Here is an 18296-nt window from a genome sequence, read left to right as displayed (position 1 = left end):
ATCAGTCCAAATATTCACAGCCTTTCCTTCGGCCCTCTCCAGGGCTCGAGTGAGGGCTATGATCTCGGCCTTTTATGCTGAAGTGTCAGCCGGTAGTGGTCCAGATTCTATTACCTTTTCAGCAGTGGTGATGGCGTACCCAGAATGTCGTTTTTCCGCCCAGGATATAGCTGCTCCCATCTGTGAACCAGTGCTCTACCCCATCCATGGGGGTATCCTTTAGGTCCATGCGGCTAGAGTACGTGGCCTCAATTGTCGTGAAGCTGTCTTGGTCCACTGGTTCTCCAGCCTTCCCACTAAGAAATGAAGCTGGGTTGACAATGTTAGTGGTCACAATCTCAACATCATCCTGCTCGACCATGATAGCTTGATATTTCAGGAATCTCTGTGGGGAGAGCCAATGTCCCCCTTTCACTTCAAGGACTGTAGACACTGTGTGAGATAGGAAACCAGTCATTTTCTGACCCAGGGTAGACTTCTGAGGTTCCTGGACATTCAGGATGACTGCTGCTACCGCCCTTAGGCAGCCAGGCCACCCTTTGGCAGCAGCGTCCAATTGTTTGGAGAAGTACGCCACAGCTCGTCTGTATGGTCCCAGGTCTTGTGCCAGTACTCCTAACGCTGTTCCCTGCTTTTCATGGGAAAACAGGAGAAATGGTCTACTCACATCAGGGAGTCCCAGTGCAGGTGCTGACATCAGGGCCTTCTTCAGCTGATGGAATGCCCGATCTGACTCAGCATCCCATTGGAAGTGACTTTGACTGGATTTTATCAGGGAATACAGTGGTTTGGCCAGCAGGCCATAGTCATGTATCCAGAGCCGGCACCACGACGTCATTCCCAGGAAGGTCCGCAGTTGTTTTACAGTCTGTGGCCGAGGGGTCTGGCATAGGGCTTCTTTCCTGGCTTGCCCCAGGGACCGTTGCCCTGCACTGATCTCATACCCTAAGTATGTAACCTGCTGCAAAGTCACTTGTGCCTTGTTTGGGACACTCAGTACCCCTGAAGCCCAAGAAAAGTTAATAAACTTACAGTCCAGGTGACACAGGCTTCTCTGGTTTTAGTTGCAATGAGGATGTCATCCACGTACTGTAGTATTTTTCCTTCTCCCGATGGTGGTTCCCATAATCCCAAATCTTTCGCTAGTTGGTTCCCAAAGATGGTAGGGCTGTTCTTGAAACCTTGTGGCAACACTGTCCTTGTGAGCTGGGTCTTCCGACCGCTCTTAGGGTTTTCCCACTTGAATGCAAAACTTTTCTGACTGGCTTCATGGAGAGGGAGGCAAAAGAAGGCATCTTTTACTTCTAAAACTGTAAACCAAATTTGTGGGAGGACATTTATGAAATAAGGGACATGTGAACAATCCAGCCTTTCCAGAGAGCCTGGGCTGGGACGTACCGGAACTGCTGAAAGCATAAACAACTTCCGGTGCAGGGGGCATCAACATCTTGCAGGTGCAGGAGAAGAGACAGCCGCCATTAATGACGCAGTTTTAATTCTTGAAGAAGATGGGTGTGAACATCTGTGAACGTGACTTGAACACGACTCGCAATGTGGCCAATCAGGTTGGACTATGGGCTGTTATTTGTGATGAAGCCAATCAGTATTTATTGGGTGTGGTCAAGGGTTATAAATTGCACTGGAAACACGGAAATAAAGGTTCACTTGTTAGATCACATTGATCGTGTCAGTGTCCTCACGCAGCTCCCACAAGTGGCGCCCGAACAGGGACCCTCAGATTCCTCAGAACAAAGTTGCAAGACTTGGAGAGGAAGAGGGTGGAAGGCCGACCGAAAGAGATCCGCTGCCCCGGCGGAGTAATAAAGAAAAAAGAGATAAAAAGAGTATCAGCGATCCGCCCAGTCGCTAAGCGGTGACTCACACAGTTACCAGGAAGGAGGAGAGAAAAGGAAGGTGCGCACCTCATCGTGAAACGATTATGGAATCTCACCCTGATCAGGTGAGCGGTCGGGGAGACAGATGGGGTTGGACAAGCAACAGGAGGCTGTCCTAAATCTGCTCCAGCACATACTCTCAGTGAGAGGACTCAAGTATGAATCCTCAGCTCTTAAAGGGCTGTTATTATGGGCATGGAATAGAAGTTTAATCTCTTCTGTGGGAGTTGCTTTTGAACTCGCTATGTGGGAGGCCATAGGTAAAGAGTTATGGGAAGATATAAGCTCAGGGGGAGCGAGAGCAAAAGAAGCAGGCAAGTACGCCACGTTATGGAAATTGCTTATGGAGATGTTACGTAGTATGAAAGCTGAAAGAGCTGCTGCAGCTTCTGCCTTTGCTGCCTTTACCCCCTCCTCTGGCGATTCTTCACCAACAACTACTACTTCTATTTTTTCTACGCGAATTTCTGTTCCTGTTCCACCTCCCTTGACCCCTGCTAATCAGACGCAGACCGCGAGTTCGGGGGCTGGTGGGGCCTCCGCGGGGACTGCACCCTCGGAGGAGGAGGTGCGCCATAATGGCGGCGATGCGATCGCAGTAAGAAGGGACTCGGAAGAGAACGCGGAAAAACTACAAGGGGGCTTGGGCAAAGAAAAGGGGGAAGCACGTGAACCAGCAGACCCACCCAAATCCCACCCCTATCCTGAAGACACAGCAACCCGCCCAACATCCCACCCTTATCACGACGTCACAACGACCCGCCCAGAATCCCGCCCTTATCCCACCGTCACAACGGCCTGCCTACAGGAAGACTCTCTTTCTCCAGGGATCATGTCGAAACAAAAGTAGAAAAAGGAACTGCTTGATGAAGTCCTACAGCAACTCATAAACAAACTATCGGCACTCCATACGGTAGCGGACAGCAACAAGAAGAATCCAGAAAACGCTGCGACTCATAATCCTTTTGCTGTACCGTCATCACTACCAGTGCCTTTGTCGCAAATGCCTGTGCCAACTACTTCATTGTCAAATACGCTATTAAGTGAACAAGAAGCAGGACGAAGATGGAAAGGAGTAATTCGTGATGCCCTAATTGAAGGAAATTTTCTTCCTTCTGCCTTTCCTATCGTTACAGATCAGGCAGGAGGTAGAAAATGGGAACCGTTTGATTGGAAAATCCTTGAAAAAGCACGTTTAGCAGTATCACAATATGGGCTTCAATCTAGTTATACTCAACAATTATTACAATCTATTTTTACAGCAGATGTTTTGTTACCACTTGATTCACAACAGGTTGCTAATTCTTTTGTCCCCTTCTCAACAGCTTATGTTCTCCAAGGCCTGGCAACAACTCTGTGACTAGGAGGCTGCACGACCAAGGCAGCAAGGGGATCCATTGTATGGGGTACAAGCACAAATGCTAACAGGCCAAAGTCCTTTTGCGAGCGTGGCTTTACAACAAGGTTTTATAGGAGAGGTATTACAATTGTCACAGCAGTTAGCTTACCAAGCAATGATTTCAGTCAGGGAACCAGGAAAGATATGTTCCTTTGCCAACATTCAGCAGGGTCCACAAGAAAGTTTTCCTTCTTTTATTGATTGTTTAGATCAGGTTATTAGAAGTCATCCAGATTTGGATGAGGGAATGAAGGAAAAGGTTTTTAAAGTGTTTGCCTTTGAGAATGCTAATGATACAACAAAAAAAGCTTTAAGTACCCTACCCAGAGATGTACAAGTAGCTGATATGCTTGAAGTTATAGAACGCACCAATGTTACCGCGTCCTTACTTGCTGCTGCTGTATACAGTGCGGTTCAGCCCCTCATAGATAGAAAGGAGGGAGGCAAGCAAAAGAGATGTTTCAATTGCAGGACAATGGGTCACTTTATCAGCCAAGGTAAACTCATTTCAGTCCCTCTGTAAATCAAACTTCCGCAGTTACACGGCGTACCAAATTCTAATCGCACTGTAGGTTTGTGCTTGCCAGGCAGGTTTAAAAAGTGCTTAATTTTTCAGTCATTGCAATAGGGTCAAAGCAGGTCCTTAGTTTAAAACTATTTTTTAAACTGTCTTATGATCTGTATGTGTCTGGTCAAAAAGAAAGCTTCATAATGTTATTTTTATCCATGATGTTAGCTGGCTGTAAAATATGAGACATTTTATCTAAAGCAGGTAAAGAAATTCAGGATTCATTTACAAGTTGCCTATAAAGTTGTGTAACTTGAAAAGCAGTATTCATTATGAAAGAGCTCTCAAGTTCCTTGTAAAGATAATCTAATTAAAAAAAAAAATACAAAAAAGGGGGATCTGCATAAAAGATATAAAAGCCTTTGACAGATTTCTTGAAGTGCAATGGAGAATGGAGAATACCTGCTTGATAACACATAGTTGTTATTGAGTTTTCTCAGATTCAGTTGACAACCCAGAGGCGACAATCTCTGTCCGGCTGCAGGAGCCAATGAGGACCGGGACTCCCTAGGCGCGCCCCGGGACCCTTTCTCGGAGGGGCTCCCTGACTCATCTGGCTCACTGCAGGGGCAGACACGGTCCATCTACAGAAAAAGGTATTCTTGCTGGTCTGGTTCTGTAATTTGCTAAATGTTCACACTGTGCACCGATTGGCATTGATGTCAACATGTATTTTCACCACTTGCACTGATATTTAACTACGTGAATGGGGTTAGTCTGCTTGGTGTTGTGGTTGGTATTGTAGTAATCATGTTTGCAGGTGTCTTCTTGTGTCTTTTGTGTGAATGGTGTAAAGGAGCTCCTTGTGTGATAGCGTAGAAACTGGTTATCAATATTTGAATGTGTGAGTGAGTGAGACGCAGTGTTATTGTCATCATTATATAGAAGATATTTTGTTAACCGCACTTTGCTGCTTTTCACAAAAAAAAAAAAAAAAAAAAAAAAGGGGGAGCAATGGGACAACAAAAGAGCTACCGCCCAATATGTTCTTGATTTGCGGCGACCGCGCATTAGCTCCAAGTCATAGGCAGTGGTTGAATATCTTGAATATCTCGTTCCTGTCCCAAAAGCGAAGGCGACGGGCCGCAGCCGGCCTGACGGAGATGTGTGATGATAACGTGGAATTGTGGTCTGCCACTGCTCGAGTGCTTGCATCATTTTTCGCGCCCGGCGTAGCTGCAGCACAAGCACTCAAGCAAATAGAGAAATTAGCTTGCTGGTCAGAAAAGCAGTCTAATATAACTACACAAATCCTAGAACAGATGCTATTAGATCAAAATAGCTTAAGACGTGCGGTCTTGCAGAACCGTGCAGCTATTGATTTCTTGCTTCTAGCACAAGGTCATGGGTGTGAAGATGTCCAAGGGATGTGTTCCTTCAACCTGAGCGATCATGGAGAATTGATTCATCAGCAGTTGCGGTGGCTGAAGGAGCACAGCCAAAAGATTCAGAAGGATACGAATTTGTTCGACTTATGGCTGCAAACATCTTTGGAAATCTCTCCCCTTGGTTACTAGGCTTAATCAAAGAAAGCATACGATGGCTTATTATAATTATATTGCTATTGCTAGGGTTAGGCTTCGTATGGAATTTGCTGCAGAAAGGCATATCGAGTCTCGTTCACAGAGTTTTATTTGTGCAAAACGAAAAAGGGGGAATTGTGGGAGCGTAGCTCGCTGAAAACAGGCATGGAATGCTAGAGGGCCTGCACAGGGAAAACTCTGTTGAACAGTTTGTCTAAACTAATATAGCAGGCCTCAAGGACGCTTCGGCCTTGAGGGTCAGAATAGAAGAATTAGAAGCTAACATCCGTATGAGGCGGAACGCATTAGTATTAATAGTAAAGTGATAGGTAGAAGCAGATGACTGATGTGTGTATAGCACAATTAGAGTTTATGAAAAACTGCAAGTCATGATGACTTTGGAAAATTATGCTATATAAGAAAGTGCATCTGTACAATAAAAGGAGTTTCCTGATATAACTCATATTGAGTCTTTTGTGGATTCTCCAACTCCCGTCTCTGCACCTGGCCAGGAGAACACAGTGTTTCAGAAGAGCTGTGTTCACACACTCCTTCCTTGAGGTTTGAACATCTGTGCACTCTTTTGATGCCTTCAGAATTTTTTCGTGCTTTTGATACCTGTGACCTGTTCAGAAAAGGTCTGACTTGTAGACATCTCCCAAGGACAGAAAACCATGAGAACGAACTCGCATCTTCAGTTGAAAGTTGCTGTCAACTGGACATTGATGAATCTTTAAATGCTTAATATATGAAAACAGGAACATGTGGAAGTTTAAATACGAATTGGCCGTCAAAGGTCACAAATTTCCTCCAGCACAAAGGTCTCCAATTTGTTCTTCAGCAATAATAACTGACTGCATGAACCTTGTTATTACCTTCCCCTGATGGCTCAAATGGAGATGATGCACTGATTGCAACAGTAGTGCCTCTGGTACAGTCTTCAGAGGTATTGAAGGCTGTTCGGAAAAAGTTGTGACCCCTCACACTTCAAGATTTGCCTTTTCTTTGGTAAGAGAAATGGTAAGTGTTGCAGTCAAAAGTTTCTTAGCCCTCCAATGACCACCAAGTTTTACTGCTCTGCTGTAGAAGTACGGCTGAGCAATCTCTTCTGTTTGGGACAGGTAACTAATGTGTCTCTGCTTTTGTCCTCAAAGGCTGAGTCGCAGCTCTTGCCTTGCAGGACAGCTGTGTCTGCACTGCAGTTGATGCGTTTAGTTCCATCAGCAAAGCTCTCCATAGTACCCGCCTTTGTGACAGAAGCCGTTGTTCAAGGTGCTGGAATTGGGGTGCAGATGAAGAGTTCCTCAAAGAAGAAAGGTCACTTCTCTGGGAGCTGCACGGTTCTTAACGGCGATGTCCCTGTGTGTTTCACAGCTGGGCTTCCTTCCCTGCAGTTGTGAAGTCCCACACAACATGGGTTCAGTTCTAGCGAAGGGAACCAGGGTTGTAGCCCTTAACATCTTGGGACATAAGATTGGAGTGGTCCTGCAGGACGTAGGTGTGATCTCCACAGCCCTGGTATTCATAGGACCGGTGTTCTTGTGGCAGGTGGTAGATGCACACCCAGAAGTGGAATGTGTAACACTTAAAATGTTTCTAAGAACTCATGTTCTTGTAAGGTCAGTATTCTTTTCTGCCTGAGCTGCAGGAGGAAGACAAGGAAATGTTGACACTGAGGAGCTCCTCTCAAAAATGTCGTGCCCTAAGTGTGAGCTTGCTTTCCGTCTGGGCTATCCAGAACTCACTTTACAAGTAAAGCCTTGAGTTAGAAATCCTTCAGGGCAGAAATAACTTTTTTTTTATGTTGTGCACTCATGTGCATGCAGGTAGCTTTCAAGTAACATTGGGCATTGCTTAACCAATATATTTGCTATGGAAAATATATTGCCATGGACACCATTTCAATGCAAACGAAGGAAGCGTTATCTTGGGTGTGCAAGAGCAGGAAAACCTGGGGGAGTGTTATTTCGAGATCATGTGGAAGACTGGTAAATACACAATCTTGTGCAATCGGTGACAGTCTTTATGAATTCTTATTTTTCTAGAGAGCTCAGATTGGAAGAGGAATAGCTTGATCTGGTCTTGACTGTCCTGTAACTTGCCTAAATCTGTTCTCTTTTAATGTCTTTAGATGAAAAGAATCGATTTGCAGTTGAGCTGGATGAATTTGGGTCAGATACAATGAGTGAAATCAATATTGTTGGGCGAATTATCTTAAATGTTTGGAGAACGATGAGAAATGAGGTAAAGTTTTAAAAGGTTAATGTATTTGACTGGCTGGGGTTTTTTTAATGATTGTAGATATTGTTGAACATTTCTTCGAACTTCTATAACTGTCTCTTCTCTGTTTGTACACCTTTTCAAATAGAGCATTCTACCACTGGGACAGACTGGATGTTGCGTGTCGCTGGGATGTAAAATACTGAAGCCCTTACCTTTCAGTCATCTTACGTGATGATGTTCCTTTTCACTCCTTTCTGGGTTTTGAGAACAACTTACCCGATTTCACAACTTGTCAAGTGTGGTGCTTTTACGAAATTAACTACTTGAACTTCCTTTAAGCTGTCAGACTTACTCATTGCTTTGCTGTTTAAGACCTTACATTTAATATTCAGATGGTTCAGTCCTTAGAAGTCCTGTTCTGACCAAATTCAGACCTGACCTTTGTGATTTACTTAATTCAGCGTATTCTTTTCAACTGATGAGGGATATTCTTTCCTGACTTGTAAATAGTTCGGGACTTCTACGTATGTATGTTTACCTTTTTTAGCAAAGAATCCTAATACAAAGTTAATAAATTGAGTTGTCACAGTTTTTAAAAAGTAGGGATTTCTCTGACGATGAAAGACATGACACAGGTTAACGCAGCCTCTGTGTTTTTCTAGGTGCATCTAATGAATTACCCTTTTGAAAACGTGGGCTTTCATGTTCTTCATCACCGTTTTCCTTTATTTACTGTCCGAGTGCTGTCTGATTCGTTTGATAATAAGGCAGATGTCTACGGGTGGAGCTATTGATCCAGTTTGTTTGTTCCTTTTAAGGCCAGATCCTTAACATGGGAATAGGTGTAAGCTAAAGTCAGCGTAAGGAGAAATAATCAGTTTAGCTCAGGTGCTGGAACAGTCTGTATGCAGCAACATGAGCTTATTTACTCTGCTGTTGTGCTGTGCTCTGTTGTGTAGTTGTACCCTCAATATTTCATCTCTCTGTATGTTTCTGTTTAAAGTACACAAAACCAAAGCAAATGCTCAGTCCCAGTTCCAACGTATCTGAATAGATCGACCATATTGAAGTTCTGGAAGGTATTTATTTTGTATGTACTATTCCTCAGAAAGACTTTTAATGAACTGCCAGGTTTCTGTTTTACTTCACGGTGCATGCCAACAAAGCTAGGCTCCAAAGGAGAACAAAACCGTGTGCGAGATGTTAAGGCAGTAACTACAGCAGCTTAAAAACAGCGTTTATATGATATGTATCACACTGGGCTTCACTCTTCGCTGGAGTGATTTGGAGTTGTGTGGTGTGAACAGCTCATAAAGCTGAGTGCTGATCTGAGCGTCATTCATGACATACAGATAATTTCTGTTCAAGTTAAATACTTTGCAACTAGGTGGAAACTTGGTTTAGTGCTGAAATTATAAATCTAAGTGCAGCTGAGATAGGTGTTGTTAATACAGAAGGTTTTATATTAACAGTTGTTTGGATTGTTAATATTGAAGGGGTTTGTTCCACCAAAGTCCACTCAGTTAAAAAACCATGTAAACAGGGGAAGAGCAACTGGAGTTTCTGTTTCAGTAGTCCTTTGGGGGAGTGGGGAAAACAGTACAAAGTGTGTCATTGAGATAGGCCTTAACAGCAGTTTGCTGTAGCACAGTCTGTGTCTCTCTTTAGAATATATAAGTGTTTATTTGTGTGTGTCACGTTTTTGAAAGAGCCATGTGAGAATGTCCTGGGGGGAATTTTGTTTGCTGGTTTGTAACAAGCTGTCATAAAACCACGTTGTTACTAGTAGAAAGAGCAACACTGTCCTGATGGTTTATAACGAGGCGTTGCCTTTCACACATGGAAAGCGGTCGATCATTCTGTTGGCTGGGTCTGTGGGAATCTCCAGTTGTCAGACAAACTGGATTGGATTGAGGGAACGCGTGAGATGGCGAGACTTTTTGGCATTCAGTTCTTACACGTATGAACAAGGGGCTCCCAGGTAAGATCTGGATTTCCTTACACTTCACAAAAGCAAAACAGTCTTTATACAATCATTCTCCAGTACCTTTTCAGTTAGTGTGTGTATTTTCATAAGGTCACAGAAAACTGTTTTGCATGACATGAATGTAAAGGAAGGGCATTCAAAAGCGGTACTAATGGACTGAATGGTTAGTCTCAGAGGTTAAAAATAGCTGTTTATTTTTAACAATGAGTGCCCCAGAGGTAATCACGCCAGTGAGTCTCTTCTACTGACTGAGTCTGAGAATGAATGCTTTTTAAAACAATAACCAGTAAGTTGAGAACGCCTTAGAAAGAGGAGATGATTTTCTTCCAGGGCAGGCAAAGCTGCATCAAGTGTGTTCTGAGTGACACGTGCTGTGAAGCAGACCTCTGGGTGAGGTCTGATGGTAAGACAAGAAGGGCTCTGGCTTTATTAAGGACATGTGTCATGCAAGTTGTGTGTGGTTCTGTTATTTCGATACCAGCATCAGAGGGAGAGGGAGCAGAACAGAGTGATACTTACACTGCTCTTCCTTTGAGACCCCAGCAGTTTCCAGCAATACCAAGGGCTTTCCTTGCCCAGATTCCGAGGGACTGGACCAACTAGACTGTTTTCATGGCTTCTCATGAGCCCTGAACAGCACCTGAAACGAGAGACAACTACTCTCACTCATGTGGTCTGCGCTGCTGTTGTCTTCTTTCCTGCCCTCCTTCTGCTTTCTGTCTTAACAGACTGTAGCTGAGCTGACCAGGACTGATTATTTTGCCAACTTCTGTGGACAAAAAGACAACTTGGAAATTGCTGTCCTGAGCCGACCAGCGTTGTCCTGAGCCAGCCCGAAACGGGAGTGTCTGAAGCTGCCAGTCCTTAACACTCCAACCCAACTCAAGAGCGTTGCCATCTTTTCCCTTTGACTGCAGTTGCCTGGGTCACCTCGTGCCCCAGTGCAGGTTCTTGTTGGTCTTGCTGGTGCTGGCCCTGTGTTTTGGGTGGGGGGCGGCCCTGGCCGCAGAACCCCGGTGGTGTTCAGTTGGTATTTGCCAGTTCAGCTCCCTGACCTGGTTCACCACGTTCCCCGAAAAGTGCCGCTGTTGGAGCGAGGGAGGAGAAACGCAGAGCTAGGGCCAGGGAGCGGGGGCTGGCGTGCTGCCGACGTAGGGGTGCTTGAGCGGTCACGGCTGCAGCCCGCAGAGCCTGTCCTGCCTGTCATTTTCTCAGATGGCCGTGCGTGGGGGTGAGCACAGAAACAGGCTGCATGTCCTGTCCTGACTGCTCTTTGCTCTTTCCTTCTGTGCACTCAGGTTTTGTTCCCACTGAAACTTTCCAGATCACATCAACAGCAGTTGCAGCAATTCCCAGTCACCTCAAATAATTTTTTTTTCTCTCAAGAATCATCGCTGCCATTTATGTAGATACTCCTTTTCTCCTTAGCTGGAAAAGATGTGAAACGGAATAGCACTAGGAACAGATTTCGGATATGTTATTTTTTCCGTATTTTTGTATCTCATATGAAGTTTTACAAGACCTTTTTTAAAGATGTTTTTTTCTTTTATTAAGCTATCTTGAATATTCCATAGTAGACTAAACAAATCTAAGAGGGAGATGGTCATAGACCTAGGGATTATTAGTCAGATGACTGAAGAACTTGCTGAACACTAGAAAAAAGAAAACAAAACCAACCCAAACCCCTCGCTCTTGCCAGATCCAGTCCCTGAGCACCTCATCACACACCTGAGCTCAGCACTGGACACAGCTTAGTGCAAGGCAGCAGCAGCAGCTCATGCTGCTGCAGAGCTACACTTTCAAACCCCAACCTGTTTGTGAGGTAGCAGGGTCTGGTTAAAGCTGTTGGTTCTCTGAGTTCATTGATAACGTCAGAGTTAAAGAAATTAGACCGAAGCCATTCAGTACAATACTTGAATGTGTAGTGCGTCAGGCAGAGGGCTTTTGAGCCGTGATTGAGTTGCTTACAAAGAAAAGAACCAGGATTACATGGGGCTGTTCTTGGATATTTTGGGATTTTCAGTCCTTTGCCACCCATGTGTGTAATTTTCAGCTATTTTGGCTTTTATTGTGAATGGACACAGTGAATACCTGGCTATCAGTGCTTTTAAAGCCTTACTAAAGCATTGAATAATAAATAAATAGGGCTGGTTTTTAATCATGTTGCTACATTTTGTGATGCAACATTTTGTGATGTCTCGAACAAGGTGACAGTTCTTAAACTTTTGGGGGTTTTATGCTTCCTATACTACTTGTGGCATCCTCAGGCAGAAAGCACGATACCCAGAGCAAAGCAGCAGACTTTTGAACTGGGCTAACTTGGATTCTCCCCTTAGTTCTCTTGCTGCAAAGCACGTTCTAGTTACTCCTCACGGTTAAAAGCTTGGAGGCACAATTACCAGCTGACACAGCTCCCGTGTCATTTCTCTGTTTTCCCAGATGTTGAAATCATAATGCAGTGCCTCATTCCTGGAATGATGACCGGGAAAATGGTCACCAGCTGCATGTTATACTGTGTTTTCTTCAGTGTTCTGCAAGTCCAGCAAAACTACAGTTTAGTAAATGCTTGTTCCCTGACTGCAGCATGGCCATCCGCACATGTTGTTGCAGCCTGTTGGGTGTTTATTTTTCCATAGGTAAAAATTAGAAGTGCTTCATTTTCAGTTATTAGGGCTAAATGATGAGGAAACACATGGAAAAGATCCACCGTATGTGATAGAAAATGTACCTTAAAAGCGAGAGCGTGGCTGTTTATTTTGGAAAACTGGTTGTCCGTGCTTTAAATTCAGGAAATGTGAGTGTGTACTCGCACAGTTGGATACAGCCGTGTTTACTCTGCATTTCTGAAATTACAGTGACTGTATCCAACCTGTTGTGCAGTATCGTGTGGAGTCCCTGGTGCTGCGTATTGCAAAGCCAACGAATTGTGTTCCTGGGACACCCAGCATCCAGCAGCGAGCTCAAGGGAAAGCCCTGCAACGTGCTCCCTCAGTACCGGAGCCAGAATCCCGCTCCTGCGGCAGTGCTGTTCTCGTGTGAGCCTTCCAGCCGTTAGAGCCTTCCGCTGGGATAGCGCACAGCTACTGGTTTTCAGCCTGCCTGGGACAGGTTGAAAGCTTAGGGAAGTGAGTGGTTCATCTTTTCTCACAAACTTGAATTCCCTGGAGACTTTAGCGTCTTTTCAGAGGTACTGAGAACCCTTGGGTGTCATTGGAAACCAGGGGCAGGTGTGAATAGCAGCATTTTCTGCTACACAATAGAGATGATAAAAACCTACGGGGGGGGGGGGGGGGGGGTATGCACACACTTATACCTATGCACATCAATAGGTATTTTTAATTAAACACAGAATTAGACTCTGTTCTGATAAAAAAAAAAAATCAACTCTGTATGTCCATGTGTGTACAGCTGTCCCATTCTTGTGGTGAGGCCGGTTTTTCCTGTTGCTTCAGAAATAGTTAGAATGTCACATAAATGTACTCCCTGTTTTCCAAACTGGACTGGTATTATTCGGCTGTATGTTAATAAATGATTGTTGTTCTCTTTTAACAGTTGTAGTTCATTCTGGTCTTAACTATGCAAAATGGAAAGATACAATGAGTTACTCTGTGTGGCCTCTCTGATGGAGCTTAACAGCGATTCTGTTGATTGGAAATCTCATGGGTCATTATAACGTGTTATTTGTAATTGTACGTAGCTAAGAAATTTTGAATGAGAGTATGTTTGTTTATAGCTGAGATTGTAATTGTGACTGTATCCTTGGTAGTGTTACCAGCATTTAATGTGAGTTGGTGGGTTTCCTTGCTCGGGCTGTAAATGAAAGAATTGTCTTCATATTTCATTTTCCTTTTTATCAGACAGGATGCATTCCAATCTGGCCGTGCATCTCTCAGAGCCCTTCCTGACTGACTGTACCAGATTAGAGATGATACCCCAGTGTCACCCAGTGGAGGAGCTTTTGTCAAGGCGACGTTATCAGGGCTCTCTGACAGGCACTTTCCCTTCCTGTTGGCCGAGCAGCTGAACTTCAACTTGATCTTGTGGTTTCTCTTTTGCTGCATTACGAGCAGACAGAAGGGGGGGAGGTTCAGTCTCCCATTTCCCCATGTTTTTTGGTATTTGTCAGACGGCTGAAGTTCTGGCAGTTCAGGAAATATTTACACTTTATGCTTTCATGTACCCTGAAGGCTCATTTCATCAATAATTCAACTGTGTTTTACTTGTGCAGTTTGGGGATCAAACAGTAATTATCTGTGTGTAACACGTCATTTTTCTTCTGCCTGTAGAGCAGAATGTCTTCCCAGACAAAGAGTCCTGGTTCAGGAGATGAAACTCCCTGACCTGCTTTCTGTTGTTCTCATTTTATATGAGGTGTCTGCTGGCTGCTTGGTAAGGAAGTAATAAATATGGCCTGGAGCTCTTTCAAATAATTAGCCAATCACCAGCATACACCTATTTAACGTAAACCACAAACTTCAAGTAAAGAATATTTGCAGAATTTTTAAACAATGTTCCTTTAGCATTTACCATTTTGAGTGAACAGTTAACTCTTGAAGTCCCGTTTCAGTTAACGAGGGTATCTAACCAGTGGGTGAGTGGGGCTGAGGAGAACAAAGAACAAAAAGCTGTTTACCCTGCCCTTGAGAGCTTTGCCTGCATTCGGAGTTGCTCGTGGTAGTTATGGGAAGAGCCAAACCGTTGGTGCCTGAGGCACCTTGCACATTAATTTGTCCTCTGAACAGCGATTATCTTAACAGTTCTGGGGTTTTCTTTTACTCCTCACTCTTTAGGTTGGGCTTTTGAACGTGATTTTTTCCTTGGTTCCCTTTGTGGCAGCCTTCAAGAAGAAAGGGTGTGCTGGCGGGAGTGCTGGGAGGGATCTTGGAGCCGAGGACGGCGGTGAAACAGCCCGTGAAGGCTTATGAGCCTGACAAGGCTGTGACTGGAATGCCTGCAGCCCGGCAGTCGGGTCTGGAATTTACAGCTGACGTCACGTGCGGTGCCAGCGGTGCTGATGGCTCTGGAGGAGGGCCGGTGGGGGCGGGGCGGCGCTGCCGCGGCGGGGGCCGCCGCTGGGGAGAGCGGGGCCGGCCCGGGCCTGGGCTGGCGGCCGGGCTGGGCGGCGGAGAGCGGCGGAGCCACCGGCTGCTCGCTGGGGGCTGCTGGGGAGCGGCGGCCCCGGCCCCGGCGGCGTCGCGGGGCTCCCGGCGGGCGGGCGGTGCCGGACTCCGCTGCCCGGGGTGCGGGCTGGTGCCCGCGGGGCAGGAGGAGCCGTCGGCCGAGCGGGATCGCCGGGGGCCGGGGCGGCGCGGGGGCAGGGGGGGCCGCAGTGCCCGCGGTGGGGCTGCAGTGCTCGGGGTCGGGCCCCGGGGAGTCGTTGGGCCGCGGGTAGCGCCGGGGCTGGGCGACGGCAGGCGGCGGCAGCGACCACGCGGGAGCCGCCCGGCCCGGGTGCGGGGAGGGGAGGGCCCCCCCGGGTGGCGAGCGGTTTCGCTGCGGGTGTGGAGCGAAGGGCGCGGTAGAGGTTTCCGCGGGGCTGCCCCGTCCGTGCGGGCCAGGCGGTCTGGGAGCCGTTCCGGCTCGGCCCCGCTCTCTCCCGAGCCAGGGCCCCAGGGGTGCGCCCTGGGGCTCCGGTGGCTTCGCGTCAGGGTCGGGACGGGCCGTGGCGAGGAGTGAGGCGGCTCCGACATGGCCGGGCTGGAGCTTGGGTCAGCCCGTCCTGCTCTCCCCGCCTGGGAGCCTTGTGGGGGAAAAAACAGCTTGTCCCGCGCTTTTTTCTTTTTCTTTTTTTTTTTTTTTTTTTTTTTTTCTTTGATGACCAAAGGACCATGGCTTTGTGCTGGCATCAGAGCCGATAATCCCGGGAAGTTTTCATTCCCGCTGAGCAGTGCTTGCACAGCGTCCGGGTCTTTTCTGCTTCTCCCACTGCCCCAGCAGCGAGCAGGCCGGCCGTGCGGAAGAATTTGGGAGGGGACAGAGCCGGGACAGCGGGCCCCAGCTGACCGAAAGACTGTGCCGTACCGTGTGACGTCATGCTCCGCAGTAAAGAGCTGGGGAAAGAAGAAGGAAGGGGGACACGTTGGGAGCGGTGGCGTTTGTTTGCCCAAGTACCCGTAAGGCGTGGTGGAGCCCGGCTCTCCTGGAGGGGGCTGCACGCCTGCCTGCCGGTGGGAAGGGGTGACTGGAGCCCTTGTCTCGCTTTGCCTGTGTGCGCAGCTTTTGCTTTGCCTCTTAAACGGCCTTTATCTCCACCCACGAGTTCTCTCACTTTTACTCCTCCGATTCTCTCCGCCGTCCCACCGGGGGGAAGTGAGCAGCGGCTGTGTGGGGCTGAGCTGCCGGCGGCGGTTAAACGGCAACTGTGCCGACGGCTGCTGTTCCTGCCCAGAGGAAAAGCCGGCAGGGGATTAGGTCTGGAAGAGGCGCGGGCTGTTGGTTTTGCTGTTCAAAGTGCAGGGAAGGCTAACGGAGGGGTTATGACTGCGAGGGCAGAAGGAGGGTGGGGGCGCTTTGGGAGAAGCCCCGGGCTGCGACACTGCGAAAGTTGGGCAAGTTCCTCCCCGTGGGGCAGGGGGAGGCTGCAGCCGCTCGCCGCGACCCTGTGCGTGAGAGCCCGGCCGGGAGCCGCTGCGCCTCGCCTGCTCCTCGCTGCGGGGGGTGATGCTGCAGCCCAGGAGGTCCCGTCGGGTCTGGTTCAGCATCGGCTGGGGCAGAGCCCAGGCGCTGACGAACCTCCTTTCCCCGCGGCGAACGCGCAGAGACGCCCCGGCCCCCGCGGTGCTGCCGCTAGTCGTGTCCGTCTGAGCGAGAGGGGTGCGCAGCGCGGTTCCCGGGACAGAGCGGGCCCCCGGGGAGCCCCTGCTGGCGCCTGGTCTGCCCGTGCGTGAGCCGGGCTGTGCCGGCGAAGGACGATTTGAGAGAGGCACCTCTGTCTGTCACGGGTTTGAACTCTCCCTCACTGTCAGCAGTTCTGACTGAAATAGCGGAGCTGTTGCGTTCCAGGGTGCGGAGCGAGGGCCGCGGTAGCTGTCTGTGCTGCCCCGGGGCGCTCCGGTTCTGGTTTCTGCCGCCCGCCGCGGTGGAGCTGCGGGACCGTCCCCGCTCCCCCGGGGGGAGCCTTGCCGGGCCGGAGGCTGAGCACGGGCCTCGGGTGCCGAACGGCCGCAGCAGTGACAGGGGGTCGTGGCTGTGGAACGCTCCAGCCCCCGCAGCCCAACCCCCGCCCTGCCGGTCTCCTCCCTCCCGCCCTGCCCCGCCCGCCCCCGCGCTCTCAGCGGAGCCGCAGCCGGCGGGGACTCGCCCGGCGCCCGGCACGTCCCGCCCGGCGCCCTCAGCCGCCGGCCGGGCTCGCCTCTGCCGCGGGCGGACCGGCCCCGGGAACGGCGGGGAGCGGGGGCGGGAGGCGGGGGCGGCAGCGGGACCCCCCGAGCCCCGCGTCCGCGGGAGGGGCCGGCGGGAGCGGCTGCCGTGAGGGCTCCGCTCTCCGCACGCCTCCGCGGGGCGCGCTGGCGCGGGCGGTTTGCGGGCAGAGAGCGGGGTGTCTGTGAGGGGCCGAGCGCGGTTTGGGGGGAGGTGGCAGCCGCTCCGGCCGGAGTCGGTCACTGCCGAGCCGCGCCGTCCCGGGGGAGGGGCGCGGCGGTGACGGCGGGGCCGGGGCTGAGCGCTGCCGCCGGGGCGGGCGCTGGGACGCGGCTCTGTCCCCCGGGCGCTGCGGGGGTCCCGGCTCCCGGCTGGTCTCCGCCGGGCGCAGGGACCGGGAGAGGGTTTGGGGGCGGCGGGCGATGCCGAGCTGCCAGGTCGGAGCCGGGCGAGGAGAAGGCCCGGTCTCTCGCTGATTCACGTCAGTCGTTGCCGTTAAAAGGATTCGCGCCTCGGGGTGCGAGCCCTCGGCCCTGCCCCCTCGGCGTGTCCCCTGAGCTCGGCCGTCCCTCGGCCCCCCCCGAGCGGGAGCGCGGCCGGGGACGGAGCGGAGCGGGCTCCCCGGCACCCCGCGCCCCGCAGGCGCCTTTCGGGTGCGTCATTAGTGATAATAATATCCGTTCTTTTTGTAGCGAGATTGAGGATGGATGGGGGAAAGCGATGGGAAATAATCGCCTTTTTCCGGTGGAAATAAGGAAACGTGAAAATCATGCACTGGGGCGCGGGGGCGGGGGGTCGGGAGGGAGGGAGGAGAAAAGCGTTTGTAATTTGAAACAGAAAGAAAAGGCTTTTATTGGGGAAAATACGTCTCTAATCAAATCTGTCTAAATTAAATGCTGTCTACAAACCAGAAGTCACCAACCAGCAAAATGTATACGCGCTCAGTTCGGTTTCCCCTTAGTTTCATAGTTTTGCTTCCGACTCGAAATTTCCAAGTGATTACCGCTCCCGATGTCAAGGCTGAAAGAGCATTTTCTGTAAACGTTCGGTTTATAAGTACAGGGAGAAACACGTATTTGGGGATCCTGATATTCAGGCGAACGCGCCAAGAAGAAACCAGCTGCCGGCGGCGGAAGAACAAATGAACGGGAGAGAAAGATGCGGGGGATGCCCTGCGAATAAAGCAATCGCTACAGAGATATTTACATGTATTTAATGGGATGCGTTATTCAAAAGCCCTGCTGACTGGTCTAATCATTTAGAATCGCCTGTTTTCCTAAAAACTTTACCAAATATTTACACTCAATAAACATTAATCGATTAACAAGCCGGTCATGCTCTT

General features: G+C 49.2%; 1 long non-coding RNA gene across 1 annotated transcript; it reads left to right on the top strand.

Moving 5' to 3' along the window:
* Nucleotides 1–3220: 3220 nt before the first annotated feature.
* LOC147413150 (uncharacterized) lies at nucleotides 3221–5848 on the top strand. The gene is made up of 2 exons (XR_015184104.1): nucleotides 3221–3373; nucleotides 5198–5848. It is a non-coding gene; the product is annotated as an uncharacterized LOC147413150 (long non-coding RNA).
* Nucleotides 5849–18296: the final 12448 nt, after the last annotated feature.

This window comes from Leptosomus discolor, unplaced genomic scaffold, assembly GCF_034619465.1.
Source record: "Leptosomus discolor isolate bLepDis1 unplaced genomic scaffold, bLepDis1.hap2 HAP2_SCAFFOLD_63, whole genome shotgun sequence".
Taxonomy (NCBI): Eukaryota; Metazoa; Chordata; class Aves; order Leptosomiformes; family Leptosomidae; genus Leptosomus; species Leptosomus discolor.
Note: the sequence above shows the minus strand (reverse complement) of the source record. Positions and strands in the feature narration are given on the sequence as shown.